Genomic DNA, 15423 nt, shown 5'->3' with positions numbered 1-15423 from the left:
TCTCTCAGAACTGAGCATGTGGAGAGACGTTCGTTCATCTAGCAAAAATGGAACGGTTTGCAGTTGAATCTATTACTCTGGATTCTCAGTCTGTTTCCTAGCGCCGGTTGGAAGTTCCTGCAGTTTTCACTGTAAAACCGGTTTGGAGATAGTACCTCCCCATATATATGTATGGAGGGGAGTTTGCAAGTGATAAGAATCTTTGTGTTACCAACAAGCTAGGTAAGGACGGCTTTCACACACAATTATCTCTCAGAATTGAGCATGTGGAGAGACGTTCGTTCATCTAGCACAAAGTTAACCGGTTGCAGGAGAAACTTTTCCTCTGGTTTCTCAGTCTGTTTCCTACCGCCGGTTTGAAGTTCCTGCAGTTTTCAATGTAAAACTGAGTTGGAGGTAGTACCTACCCATATAGATATATGGAGTTGAGTTTGCAAGTGAAAAGAAACTTTGTGTTCCCAAAAAGCTAAGTGAAGTACGGCTTTACACACACACTTATCCCTCAGAACTGAGCATGTGGAGAGGCGTTCGTTCATCTAGCACAAAGGGAACGGTTTGCAGGAGAAACTTTTACTCTGGTTTCTCAGTCTGTTTCCTAGTGCCGGTTTGAAATTCCTGCAGTTTTCACTGTAAAACCGAGTTGGAGGTAGTACTTACCCATACATATGTATGGAGTGGGGATTGCAACTGAAAAGAAATTTTTGGTTCCCAACAAGCTATGTGAAGGACGACTTTCACACACACTTATCTCTCAGAAATGAGCATGTGGAGAGACGTTCGTTCATCTAGCATAAAGTGAAAGTTTTGCAGGAGAAACTTTTGCTCTGGTTTCTCAGTCTGTTTCCTAGTGCCGGTTTGAAGTTCCTGCAGATTTCACTGTAAAACCGAGTTGGAGCTTGTACCTCCCCATATATAAGTATGGAGTGGAGTTTGCAAGTGAAAAGAAACTTTGTGTTCCCAAAAAGCTAGGTGAAGTGCGGCTTCACACACACTTATCTTTCAGAACTGAGCATGTGGATAGACGTTCGTTCATCTAGCACAAAGGGAACGGATTCAGGAGAAACTTTTACTCTGGTTTCTCAGTCTGTTTCCTACTGCCGGTTTGAAGTTCCTGCAGTTTTCAATGTAAAACCGATTTGGAGCTAGTACCTCCCCATATATATGTATGGAGTGGAGTTTGCATGTGAAAAGAATCTTTGTGTTCCCAACAAGCTAGGTGAAGGACGGCTTTCACACACACTTATCTCTCAGAACTTAGCATGTGGAGAGACGTTCGTTCATCTAGCACAAAGAGAACGGTTTGCAGGGGATCTTTTACCCTGGTTTCTCAGTCTGTTTCCTAGTGCCGGTTTGAAGTTCCTGCATTTTTCACTGTAAAATCGAGTTGGAGCTAGTACCTCCCCATATATATGTATGGAGAGGAGTTTGCAACTGAAAAGAAACTTTGTGTTCTCATCAAGCTAGGTGAAGGAAGGCTTTCACACACACTAATCTCTCAGAACTGAGCATGTGGAGAGACGTTCGTTCATCTAGCAAAAAGGGAACGGTTTGCAGGTGAATCTATTACTCTGGATTCTCAGTCTGTTTCCTAGCGCCGGTTTGAAGTTCCTGCAGTTTTCACTGTAAAACCGGTTTGGAGATAGTACCTCCCCATATATATGTATGGAGGGGAGTTTGCAAGTGATAAGAATCTTTGTGTTACCAACAAGCTAGGTAAGGACGGCTTTCACACACAATTATCTCTCAGAATTGAGCATGTGGAGAGACGTTCGTTCATCTAGCACAAAGTTAACCGGTTGCAGGAGAAACTTTTCCTCTGGTTTCTCAGTCTGTTTCCTACCGCCGGTTTGAAGTTCCTGCAGTTTTCAATGTAAAACAGACTTGGAGCTAGTAGCTCCCCATATATATTTATGGAGTGGAGTTTGCAAGTGAAAAGAAACTTTGTTTTCCCTAAAAGCTAAGTGAAGTACGGCTTTATACACACACTTATCTCTCAGAACTGAGCATGTGGAGAGACGTTCGTTCATCTAGCACAAAGGGAACGGTTTGCCGGAGAAACTTTTACTCTGGTTTCTCAGTCTGTTTCCTATTGCCTGTTTGAAGTTCCTGCAATTTTCACTGTAAAACCGAGTTGGAGCTAGTACCTCCCCTTATATATGTATGGATTGGAGGTTCCAAGTGAAAAGAAACTTTGTGTTCCCAACAAGCTAGGTGAAGGACGGCTTTCACATACACTTATCTCTCAGAACTGAGCTTGTGTAGAGACGTTCGTTCATCTAGCACAAAGGAACGGGTTGCAGGAAAAACTTTTACTCTGGTTTGTCAGTCTGTTTCCTAGTGCCGGTTTGAAGTTCCTGCAGTTTTCAGTGTAAAACCGAGTTGGAGGTTGTACTTACCCATACATATGTATGGAGTGGGGATTGCAACTGAAAAGAAATTTTGGGTTCCCAACAAGCTATGTGAAGGACGACTTTCACACACACTTATCTCTCAGAAATGAGCATGTGGAGAGACGTTCGTTCATCTAGCATAAAGTGAACGGTTTGCAGGAGAAACTTTTACTCTGGTTTCTCAGTCTGTTTCCTAGTGCTGGTTTGAATTTCCTGCAGATTCCACTGTAAAACCGAGTTGGAGCTTGTACCTCCCCGTATATAAGTATGGAGTGGAGTTTGCAAGTGAAAAGAAACTTTGTGTTCCCAAAAAGCTAGGTGAAGTGCGGCTTCACACACACTTATCTTTCAGAACTGAGAATGTGGATAGACGTTCGTTCATCTAGCAATAAGGGAACGGTTTGCAGGAGAAACTTTTACTCTGGTTTCTCAGTCTGTTTCCTAGTGCCGGTTTGAAGTTCCTGCAGTTTTCAATGTAAAACAGAGTTGGAGCTAGTACCTCCCCATATATATGTATGGAGTGGAGTTTGCATGTGAAAAGAAACTTTGTGTTCCCAACAGGCTAGGTGAAGGACGGCTTTCACACAAACTTATCTCTCAGAACTTAGCATGTGGAGAGACGTTCGTTCATCTAGCACAAAGAGAATGTTTTGCAGGGGATCTTTTACCCTGGTTTCTCAGTCTGTTTCCTAGTGCCGGTGTGAAGTTCCTGCAGTTTTCACTGTAAAACCGAGTTGGAGCTAGTACCTCCCCATATATATGTATGGAGTGGAGTTTGCAACTGAAAAGAAACTTTGTGTTCCCATCAAGCTAGGTGAAGGAAGGCTTTCACACACACTAATCTCTCAGAATTGAGCATGTGGAGAGACGTTCGTTCAACTAGCAAAAAGGGAACGGTTTGCAGGTGAATCTATTACTCTGGATTCTCAGTCTGTTTCCTAGCGCCGATTTGAAGTTCCTGCATTTTTCACTGTAAAACCGGTTTGGAGATAGTACCTCCCCATATATATGTATGGAGGGGAGTTTTCAAGTGATAAGAATCTTTGTGTTTCCAACAAGCTAGGTAAGGACGGCTTTCACACACAATTATCTCTCAGAATTGGGCATGTGGAGAGACGTTCGTTCATCTAGCACAAAGTTAACTGGTTGCAGGAGAAACTTTTCCTCTGGTTTCTCAGTCTGTTTCCTAGCGCCGGTTTGAAGTTCCTGCAGTTTTCACTGTAAAACCGAGTTGGAGCTAGTACCTCCTCATATATATGTATGGAGTGGAGTTTGCAAGTGAAAAGAAACTTTGTGTTCCCAAAAAGCTAAGTGAAGTACGGCTTTACACACACACTTATCTCTCAGAACTGAGCATGTGGAGAGACGTTCGTTCATCTAGCACAAAGGGAACGGTTTGCGGGAGAAACTTTTACTCTGGTTTCTCAGTTTGTTTCCTAGTGCCTGTTTGAATTTCCTGCAATTTTCACTGTAAAACCGAGTTGGAGCTGGTACCTCCCCTTATATATGTATGGATTGGAAGTTCCAAGTGAAAAGAAACTTTGTGTTCCCAACAAGCTAGGTGAAGGACGGCTTTCACATACACTTATCTCTCAGAACTGAGCATGTGGGGAGACGTTCGTTCATCTAGCACAAAGGAACGGGTGGCAGGAAAAACTTTTACTCTGGTTTCTCAGTCTGTTTCCTAGTGCCGGTTTGAAGTTCCTGCAGTTTTCACTGTAAAACCGAGTTGGAGGTTTTACTTACCCATACATATGTATGGAGTGGGGATTGCAACTGAAAAGAAATTTTGGGTTCCCAACAAGCTATGTGAAGGACGAATTTCACACACACTTATCTCTCAGAAATGAGCATGTGGAGAGACGTTCGTTCATCTAGCATAAAGTGAACGGTTTGCAGGAGAAATTTTACTCTGGTTTCTCAGTCTGTTTCCTAGTGCCGGTTTGAAGTTCCTGCAGTTTTCAATGTAAAACCGATTGGAGCTAGTACCTCCACATATATATGTATGGAGTGGAGTTTTCATGTGAAAAGAACTTTGTGTTCCCAACAAGCTAGGTGAAGGACGGCTTTCACACACACTTATCTTTCAGAACTTAGCATGTGGAGAGACGTTCGTTCATCTAGCACAAAGAGAACGGTTTGCAGGGGATCTTTTACCCTGGTTTCTCAGTCTGTTTCCTAGTGCCGGTTTGAAGTTCCTGCAGTTTTCACTGTAAAACCGAGTTGGAGCTAGTACCTCCCCATATATATGTATGGAGTGGTGTTTGCAACTGAAAAGAAACTTTTTGTTCCCATCAAGCTAGGTGAAGGAAGGCTTTCACATACACTAAACTCTCAGAACTGAGCATGTGGAGAGACGTTCGTTCATCTAGCAAAAACGGAACTGTTTGCAGGTGAATCTATTACTCTGGATTCTCAGTCTGTTTCCTAGCGCCAGTTTGAAGTTCCTGCAGTTTTCACTGTAAAACCGGTTTGGAGCTAGTACCTCCCCATATATATGTATGGAGGGGAGTTTGCAAGTGATAATAATCTTTGTGTTACCAACAAGCTAGGTAAGGACGGCTTTCACACACAATTATCTCTCAGAATTGAGCATGTGGAGAGACGTTCGTTCATCTAGCACAAAATTAACCGGTTGCAGGAGAAACTTTTCCTGTGGTTTCTCAGTCTGTTTCCTAGCGCCGGTTTGAAGTTCCTGCAGTTTTCACTGTAAAACCGAGTTAGGGCTAGTACCTCCCCATATATATATATGGAGTGGAGTTTGCAAGTGAAAAGAAACTTTGTGTTCCCAAAAAGCTAAGTGAAGTACGGCTTTACACACACACTTATCCCTCAGAACTGAGCATGTAGAGAGACGTTCGTTCATCTAGCACAAAGGGAACGGTTTGCAGGAGAAACTTTTACTCTGGTTTCTCAGTCTGTTTCCTAGTGCCTGTTTGAAGTTCCTGCAATTTTCACTGTAAAACCGAGTTGGAGCTAGTACCTCCCCTTATATATGTATGGATTGGAGGTTCCAAGTGAAAAGAAACTTTGTGTTCCCAACAAGCTAGGTGAAGGACGGCTTTCACATACACTTATCTCTCAGAACTGAGCATGTGGAGAGACGTTCGTTCATCTAGCACAAAGGAACGGGTTGCAGGAAAAACTTTTACTCTGATTTCTCAGTCTTTTTCCTAGTGCCGGTTTGAAGTTTCTGCAGTTTTCACTGTAAAACCGAGTTGGAGGTAGTACTTACCCATACATATATATGGAGTGGGGATTGCAACTGAAAAGAAATTTTGGGTTCCCAACAAGCTATGTGAAGGACGACTTCCACACACAATTATCTCTCAGAAATGAGCATGTGGAGAGACGTTCGTTCATCTAGCATAAAGTGAACGGTTTGCAGGAGAAACTTTTACTCTGGTTTCTCAGTCTGTTTCCTAGTGCCGGTTTGAAATTCCTGCAGATTTCACTGTAAAACCGAGTTGGAGCTTGTACCTCCCCATATATAAGTATGGAGTGGAGTTTGCAAGTGAAAAGAAACTTTGTGTTCCCAAAAAGCTATGTGAAGTGCGGCTTCACACACACTTACCTTTCAGAACTGAGCATGTGGATAGACGTTCGTTCATCTAGCAGAAAGGGAACGGTTTGCAGGAGAAACTTTTACTCTGGTTTCTCAGTCTGTTTCCTAGTGCCGGTTTGAAATTCCTGCAGTTTTCACTGTAAAACCGAGTTGGAGCTAGTACCTCCCCATATATATGTATGGAGTGGAGTTTGCATGTGAAAAGAAACTTTGTGTTCCCAACAAGCTAGGTGAAGGACGGCTTTCACACACACTTATCTCTCAGAACTTAGCATGTGGAGAGACGTTCGTTCATCTAGCACAAAGAGAACGTTTTGCAGGGGATCTTTTACCCTGGTTTCTCAGTCTGTTTCCTAGTGCCGGTTTGAAGTTCCTGCAGTTTTCACTGTAAAACCGAGTTGGAGCTAGTACCTCCCCATATATATGTATGGAGTGGAGTTTGCAACTGAAAAGAAACTTTGTGTTCCCATCAAGTTAGGTGAACTAAGGCTTTCACACACACAAATCTCTCAGAAGTGAGCATGTTGAGAGACGTTCGTTCATTTAGCAAAAATGAACGGGTTGTAAGAGAATCTTTTACTCTGGTTTCTCAGTCTGTTTCCTAGTGCCGGTTTGAAGTTCCTTCAGTTTTCACTGTAAAACCGAGTTAGAGCTAGTACCTCCCCATATATATCTATGGAGTGGAGTTAGCAAGTGAAAAGAAACTTTGTGTTCCCAACAAGCTTGGTGAAGGACGGCTTTCACACCCACTTAACTCTCAGAACTGAGCATGTGGAGAGACGTTCGTTCATCTAGCACAAAGGGAACCGGTTGCAGGAGAAACTTTTACTCTGGTTTTTCATTCTGTTTCCTGGTGCAGGTTTGAAGTTCCTGCAGTTTTCACTGTAAAACCCAGTTGGAGCTAGTACCTCCCCATATATATGTATGGAGTGGAGTTTGCAACTTAATAGAAACTTTGTGTTCCCAACAAGCTAGGTGAAGTACGGCATTCACACACAATTTTCTCTCAGAACTGAGCATGTGGAGAGATGTTCGTTCATCTAGCACAAAGGGAACGGGTTGCAGGAGAAACTTTTTCTCCGGTTTCTCAGTCTGCTTCCTAGTGCCGTTTTGAAGTTCTTGCAGTTTTCACTGTAAAACCGAGTTGGAGCAAGTACCTACCCATATATATGTATGGAGTGGAGTTTGCAAGTGAAAAGAAACTTTGTGTTCCCAACAAGCTAGGTGAAGGACGGCTTTCACACACACTTATCTCTCAGAACTGAGCATGTGGAGAGACGTTCGTTCATCTAGCACAAAGGGAAATGGTTGCAGGAGAAACTTTTACTCTGGTTTCTCAGTGTGTTTCTTAGTGCCGGTTTGAAGTTCCTGCAGTTTTCACTGTAAAACCGAGTTGGGGCTAGTACCACCCCATATATATGTATGGAATTGGGTTTGCAACTGAAAAGAAACTTTGTGTTCCCAACAAGCTATGTGAAGGACGGCTTTCACAAACAATTATCTCTTCAGAACTGAGCATGTGGAGAGACGTTCGTTCATCTAGCACAAAGGAAACGGTTTGCAGAAGAAACTTTTACTCTGGTTTATCAGTCTGTTTCCTAGTGCCGGTTTGAAGTTCCTGCAGTTTTCACTGTAAAAGCGAGTTGGAGCTAGTACCTCCCCATATATATGTATGGAGTGGAATTTGCAAGTTAAAAGAAACTTTGTGTTCCCAAAAACCTAGGTGAAGTTCGTCTTTCACACACACATATCTCTCAGAACTGAGCATGTGGAGAGACGTTCGTTCATCTAGCACAAAGGGAACTGTTTGCAGGAGAATCTTTTACTCTGGATTCTCAGTCTGTTTCCTAGTAACGGTTTGAAGTTCCTGCAATTTTCACTGTAAAACCGAGTTGGAGCTAGTACTTACCCATGCATATTTATGGAGTGGGGTTTGCAACTGAAAAGAGATTTTGTGTTCCCAACAAGCTATGTGAAGGACGGCTTTCACACACAATTATCTCTCAGAACTGAGCATGTGGAGAGACGTTCGTTCATCTAGCACAAAGAGAACGGTTTGCAGGAGAAACTTTTACTCTGTTTTATTAGTCTCTTTCCTAGGGCCGGTTTGAAGTTCCTGCAGTTTTCACTGTAAAACCGTGTTGGAGCTAGTACCTCCCCATATATATGTATGGAGTGGAGTTTGCAACTGAAAAGAAACTTTGTGTTCCCAACAAGGTAGGTGAAGGACGGCTTTCCCACAAACTTATCTCTCAGAACTGAGCATGTTGAGAGACGTTCGTTCATTTAGCAAAATTGAACGATTTGCAGGATAAACATTTACTCTGGTTTCTCAGTCTGTTTCCTAGAGCCGGTTAGAAGTTCCTGCAGTTTTCATTGTAAAACCGAGTTGGAGCTAGTACCTCCCCATATATATGTATGGAGTGGAGTTTTCAACTGAAAAGAAACTTTGTGTTCCCATCAAGCTAGGTGAAGGAAGGCTTTCACACACAATAATCTCTCAGAACTGAGCATGTGGAGAGACGTTCGTTCATCTAGCAAAAAGGAACGTGTTGTAGGAAAAGCTTTTACTATGGTTTCTCAGTATGTTTCCTAGTGCCGCTTTGAAGTTCCTGCAGTTTTCACTGTAAAACCGAGTTGGAGCTAGTACCTCCTCATAGATATGTATGGAGTGGAGTTTGCAACTGAAAAGAAACTTTGTGTTCCCAACAAGCTAGGTGAATGACGGCTTTCACACACACTTATTTCTCAGAACTGAGCGTGTGGAGGGACGTTCGTTCATCTAGCAAAAAGGTATCCGGTTGCAGGAGTAACTTTTACTCTGGTTTCTCAGGCTTTTTCCTAGTGCCGGTTTGAAGTACCTGCAGTTTTCACTGTAAAACCGAGTTGGAGCTAGTACCTCCCCATATATATGTATGGAGTGGAGTTTGCAAGTGAAAAGAAACTTTGTGTTCCCAACAAGCTATGTGAAGGACGGCTTTCACACACAATTATCTCTCAGAAATGAGCATGTGGAGAGACGTTCGTTCATCTAGCACAAAGGGAACGGTTTGCAGGAGAAACTTTTACCCTGTTTTATCAGTCTGTTTCCTAGGGCCGGTTTGAAGTTCCTGCAGTTTTCACTGTAAAACCGAGTTGGAGCTTGTACCTCCCCATATATATGTATGGAGTGGAGTTTGCAACTGAAAAGAAACTTTGTTTTCCCAACAAGCTAGGTGAAGGACGGCTTTCCCACAAACTTATCTCTCAGAACTGAGCATGTTGAGAGACGTTCGTTCATTTAGCAAAATTGAACGATTTGCAGGATAAACTTTTACTCTGGTTTCTCAGTCTGTTTCCTAGAGCCGGTTAGAAGTTCCTGCAGTTTTCATTGTAAAACCGAGTTGGAGCTAGTACCTCCCCATATATATGTATGGAGTGGAGTTTGCAACTGTAAAGAAACTTTGTGTTCCCATCAAGCTAGGTGAAGGAAGGCTTTCACACACAATAATCTCTCAGAACTGAGCATGTGGAGAGTCGTTCGTTCATCTAGCAAAAGGGAACGGGTTGTAGGAAAAGCTTTCACTCTGGTTTCTCAGTCTGTTTCCTAGTGCCGGTTTGAAGTTCCTGCAGTTTTCACTGTAAAACCGAGTTGGAGCTCGTACCTCCCCATATATATGTATGGAGTGGAGTTTGCAACTGAAAAGAAACTTTGTGTTCCCAACAAGCTAGGTGAAGGACGGTTTTCACACACACTTATTTCTCAGATCTGAGCGTGTGGAGAGACGTTCGTTCATCTAGCACAAAGGTAACCGGTTGCAGGAGAAACTTTTACTCTGGTTTCTCAGTCTTTTCCCAAGTGCCGGTTTGAAGTACCTGCAGTTTTCACTGTAAAACAGAGTTGGAGCTAGTACCTCCCCATAGATATGTATGGAGTGGAGTTTGCAAGTGAAAAGAAACTTTGTGTTCCCAACAAGCTAGGTGAAGGACGGCTTTCACACCCACTTAATTCTCAGAACTGAGCATGTGGAGAGACGTTTGTTCATCTAGCACAAAGGGAACTGTTTGCAGGAGAAACTTTTACTCTGGATTCTCAGTCTGTTTCCTAGTGCCGGTTTGATGTTCTTGCAGTTTTCACAGTAAAACCGAGTTGGAGCTACTACCTCCCCATGTATATGTATGGATTGGAGTTTGCAACTTAATAGAAACTTTGTGTTCCCAACAAGCTATGTGAAGAACGGCTTTCACACACAATTATCTCTCAGAACTGAGCATGTGGAGAGACGTTCGTTCATCTAGCACAAAGGGAACGGGTTGCAGGAGAAACTTTTACTCTGGTTTCTCAGGCTGCTTCCTAGTGCCGTTTTGAAGTTCCTGCAGTTTTCACTGTAAAACCGAGTTGGAGCTAGTACCTACCCATACATATGTATGGAGTGGAGTTTGCAAGTGAAAAGAAACTTAGTGTTCCCAACAAGCTAGGTGAAGGACGGCTTTCACACACACTAATCTCTCAGAACTGAGCATGTTGAGAGACGTTCGTTCATCTAGCAAAAATGAACGGGTTGTAGGAGAATCTTTTACTCTGGTTTCTCAGTCTGTTTCCTAGTGCCGGTTTGAAGTTCCTGCATTTTTCACTGTAAAACCGAGTTCTAGCTAGTACCACCCCATATATATCTATGGTATGGAGTTTGCAACTGAAAAGAAACTTTGTGTTCCCAACAAGCTAAGTGAAGTTCGGCTTTCACACACACATATCTCTCAGAACTGAGCATGTGGAGAGACGTTCGTTCATCTAGCACAAATGGAACTGGTTGCAGGAGAAACTTTTACTCTGTTACTCAGTCTGTTTCCTAGTGCCGGTTTGAATTTCCTGCAGTTTGCAATGTAAAACCGAGTTGGAGCTAGTACCTCCCCATATATATGTATGGAGTGGAGTTTGCAAGTGAAAAGAAACTTTGTGTTCCCAACAAGCTATGTGAAGGACGGCTTTCACACACAATTATCTCTCAGAAATGAGCATGTGGAGAGACGTTCGTTCATCTAGCACAAAGGGAACGGTTTGCAGGAGAAACTTTTACCCTGTTTTACCAGTCTGTTTCCTAGGGCCGGTTTGAAGTTCCTGCAGTTTTCACTGTAAAACCGAGTTGGAGCTTGTACCTCCCCATATATATGTATGGAGTGGAGTTTGCAACTGAAAAGAAACTTTGTTTTCCCAACAAGCTAGGTGAAGGACGGCTTTCACACACAATAATCTCTCAGAACTGAGCATGTGGAGAGACGTTCGTTCATCTAGCAAAAGGGAACGGGTTGTAGGAAAAGCTTTCACTCTGGTTTCTCAGTCTGTTTCCTAGTGCCGGTTTGAAGTTCCTGCAGTTTTCACTGTAAAACCGAGTTGGAGCTAGAACCTCCCCATATATATGTATGGAGTGGAGTTTGCAACTGAAAAGAAACTTTGTGTTCCCAACAAGCTAGGTGAAGGAAGGTTTTCACACACACTTATTTCTCAGATCTGAGCGTGTGGAGAGACGTTCGTTCATCTAGCACAAAGGTAACCAGTTGCAGGAGAAACTTTTACTCTGGTTTCTCAGTCTTTTTCCAAGTGCCGGTTTGAATTACCTGCAGTTTTCACTGTAAAACCGAGTTGGAGCTAGTACCTCCCCATATATATGTATGGAGTGGAGTTTGCAAGTGAAAAGAAACTTTGTGTTCCCAACAAGCTAGGTGAAGGACGGCTTTCACACCCACTTAATTCTCAGAACTGAGCATATGGAGAGACGTTCGTTCATCTAGCACAAAGGGAACTGTTTGCAGGAGAAACTTTTACTCTGGTTTCTCAGTCTGTTTCCTAGGGCCGGTTTGAAGTTCCTGCAGTTTTCACTGTAAAACCGAGTTGGAGCTAGTACCTCCCCATATATATGTATGGAGTGGAGTTTGCAACTGAAAAGAAACTTTGTGTTCCCAACAAGCTAGGTGAAGTACGGCTTTCCCACAAACTTATCTCTCAGAACTCAGCATGTTGAGAGACGTTCGTTCATTTAGCAAAATTGAACGATTTGCAGGATAAACTTTTACTCTGGTTTCTCAGTCTGTTTCCTAGAGCCAGTTAGAAGTTCCTGCAGTTTTCATTGTAAAACCGAGTTGGAGCTGGTACCTCCCCATATATATTTATGGACTGGAGTTTGCAACTGAAAAGAAACTTTGTGTTCCCATCAAGCTAGGTGAAGGAAGGCTTTCACACACAATAATCTCTCAGAACTGAGCATGTGGAGAGACTTTCGTTCATCTAGCAAAAGGGAACGGGTTGTAGGAAAAGCTTTTACTCTGGTTTCTCAGTCTGTTTCCTAGTGCCGGTTTGAAGTTCCTGCAGTTTTCCCTGTAAAACCGAGTTGGAGCTAGTACCTCCCCATATATATGTATGGAGTGGTGTTTGCAAGTGAAAAGAAACTTTGTGTTCCCAACAAGCTAGGTGAAGGACGGCTTTCACACCCACTTAATTCTCAGAACTGAGCATGTGGAGAGACGTTCGTTCATCTAGCACAAAGGGAACGGTTTGCAGGATAATCTTTTACTCTGGTTTCTCAGTCTGTTTCCTAGTGCCGGTTTGAAGTTCCTTCAGTTTTCACTGTAAAACCGAGTTGGAGCTACTACCTCCCCATATATATGTATGGAGTGGAGTTTGCAACTTAATAGAAACTTTGTGTTCCCAACAAGCTAGGTGAAGGACGGCTTTCACACACAATTATCTCTCAGAACTGAGCATGTGGAGAGACTTTCGTTCATCTAGCACAAATGGAACGGGTTGCAGGAGAAACTTTTACTCTGGTTTCTCAGGCTGCTTCCTAGTGCCGTTTTGAAGTTCCTGCAGTTTTCACTGTAAAACCGAGTTGGAGCTAGTACCTACCCATATATATGTATGGAGTGGAGTTTGCAACTGAAAAGAAACTTAGTGTTCCCAACAAGCTAGGTGAAGGACGGCATTCACACAAACTAATCTCTCAGAACTGAGCATGTTGAGAGACGTTCGTTCATCTAGCAAAAATGAACGGGTTGTAGGAGAATCTTTTACTCTGATTTCTCAGTCTGTTTCCTAGTGCCGGTTTTAATTTCCTGCAGTTTGCACTGTAAAAGCGAGTTGTAGCTAGTACCTACCCATATATATATATGGAGTGGAGTTTGCAAGTGAAAAGAATCTTTGTGTTCCCAACAAGCTAGGTGAAGGACGGCTTTCACACACACTTACCTCTCAGAACTGAGAATGTGGAGAGACGTTCGTTCATCTAGCACAAAGGGAACGGTTTGCAGGAGAAATTTTACTCTGGTTTCTCAGACTGTTTCCTAGTGCCGGTTTGAAGTTCCTGCAGTTTTCACTTTAAAACCGAGTTGGATCTAGTACATACCCATACATATGTATGGAGTGGGGTTTGCAACTGAAAAGAGATTTTGTGTTCCCAACAAGCTATGTGAAGGACGGCTTTCACACACAATTATCTCTCAGAACTGAGCATGTGGAGTGACGTTCGTTCATCTAGCACAAAGGAAACCGTTTGCATGTGAAACTTTTACTCTGGTTTCTCAGTCTGTTTCCTAGTGCCGGTTTGAAGTTCCTGCAGTTTTCACTGTAAAACCGAGTTGGAGCTAGTACCTCCCCATATATATGTATGGAGTGGAATTTGCAAGTGAAAAAAACTGTGTGTTTCCAAAAACCTAGCTGAAGTTCGTCTTTCACACACACTTATCTCTCAGATCTGATCATGTGGAGAGACGTTCGTTCATCTAGCACAAAGGGAACGGTTTGCAGGAGAAACTTTTACTCTGGATTCTCAGTCTGTTTCCTAGTGCCGGTTTGAATTTCCAGCAGTTTTCACTGTAAAACCGAGTTGGAGCTAGTACCTACCCATACATAAGAATGGAGTGGGTTTTGCAACTGAAAAGAAATTTTGTGTTCCCAACAAGAAATGTGAAGTTCGTCTTTCACACACACTTATCTCTCAGAACTGAGCATGTGGAGAGACGTTCGTTCATCTAGCACAAAGGGAACGGTTTGCAGGAGAATCTTTTACTCTGGATTCTCAGTCTGTTTCCTAGTGCCGGTTTGAATTTCCTGCAGTTTTCACTGTAAAACCGAGTTGGAGCTAGTACCTACCCATACATATGTATGGAGTTGGGATTTCAACTGAAAAGAAATTTTGTGTTCCCAACAAGCTATGTGAAGGACAACTTTCACACACACTTATCTCTCATAACTGAGCATGTGGAGAGAGGTTCGTTCATCTAGCAAAAAAGGAACGGGTTGTAGGAGAAACTTTTACTCTGGTTTCTCAGTCTGTTTCCTAGTACCGGTTTGAAGTTCCTGCATTTTTCACTGTAAAACCGAGTTGGAGCTTGTACCTACCCATACATATGTATGGAGTGGGGTTTGCAACTGAAAAGAGATTTTGTGTTCCCAACAAGCTAGGTGAAAGACGGCTTTCACACACACTCATCTCTCAGAACTGAGCATGTGGAGAGACGTTCGTTCATCTAGCACAAAGGGAACAGGTTGCAGGAGCAACTTTTACTCTGGTTTCTCAGTCTGTTTCCTAGTGCCGGTTTGAAGTTCCTGCAGTTTTCACTGTAAAACCGGGTTGGAGCTAGTACCACACCATATATATGTTTGGAGTGGAATTTGCACATGAAAAGTAACTTTGTGTTCCCAACAAACTAGATGAAGTACGGCTTTCACACACACTTATCTCTCAGAACTGAGCATGTGTAGAGAAGTTCGTTCATCTTGCAAAAAGGGAACGGTTTGCAGGAGAAACTTTTACTCTGGTTTCTCAGTCTGTTTCCTAGTGCCGGTTTGAAGTTCCTGCAGTTTTCAAAGTAAAAAGGAGTTCTAGCTAGTACCACCCCATATATATCTATGGTATGGAGTTTGCAACTGAAAAGAAACTTTGTGTTCCCAACAAGCTAAGTGAAGTTCGGCTTTCACACACACATATCTCTCAGAACTGAGCATGTGGAGAGACGTTCGTTCATCTAGCACAAAGGGAACTGGTTGCAGGAGAAACTTTTACTCTGTTACTCAGTCTGTTTCCTAGTGCCGGTTTGAATTTCCTGCAGTTTGCACTGTAAAACCGAGTTGTAGCTATTACCTACCCATATATATATATGGAGTGGAGTTTGCAAGTGAAAAGAAACTTTGTGTTCCCAACAAGCTAGGTGAAGAACGGCTTTCACACACACATATTTCGCAGAACTGAGAATGTGGATAGACGTTCGTTCATCTAGCACAAAGGGAAAGGTTTGAAGGAGAAATTTTACTCTGGTTTCTCAGTCTGTTTCCTAGTGCCGGTTTGAAGTTCCTGCAGTTTTCACTGTAAAACCGAGTTGGAGCTAGTACCTACCCATATATATGTATGGAGTGGAGTTTGCAAGTGAAAAGAAACTTTATGTTCCCAACAAGCTAGGTGAAGTACGGCTTTCACACACACTTATCTCTCAGAAATG

Source organism: Camelus dromedarius, chromosome 22 (assembly GCF_036321535.1).
Source record: "Camelus dromedarius isolate mCamDro1 chromosome 22, mCamDro1.pat, whole genome shotgun sequence".
Classification (NCBI taxonomy): domain Eukaryota; kingdom Metazoa; phylum Chordata; class Mammalia; order Artiodactyla; family Camelidae; genus Camelus; species Camelus dromedarius.
The sequence above is the reverse complement of the archived record's forward strand: the minus strand, read 5'-3'. Positions refer to the sequence as shown.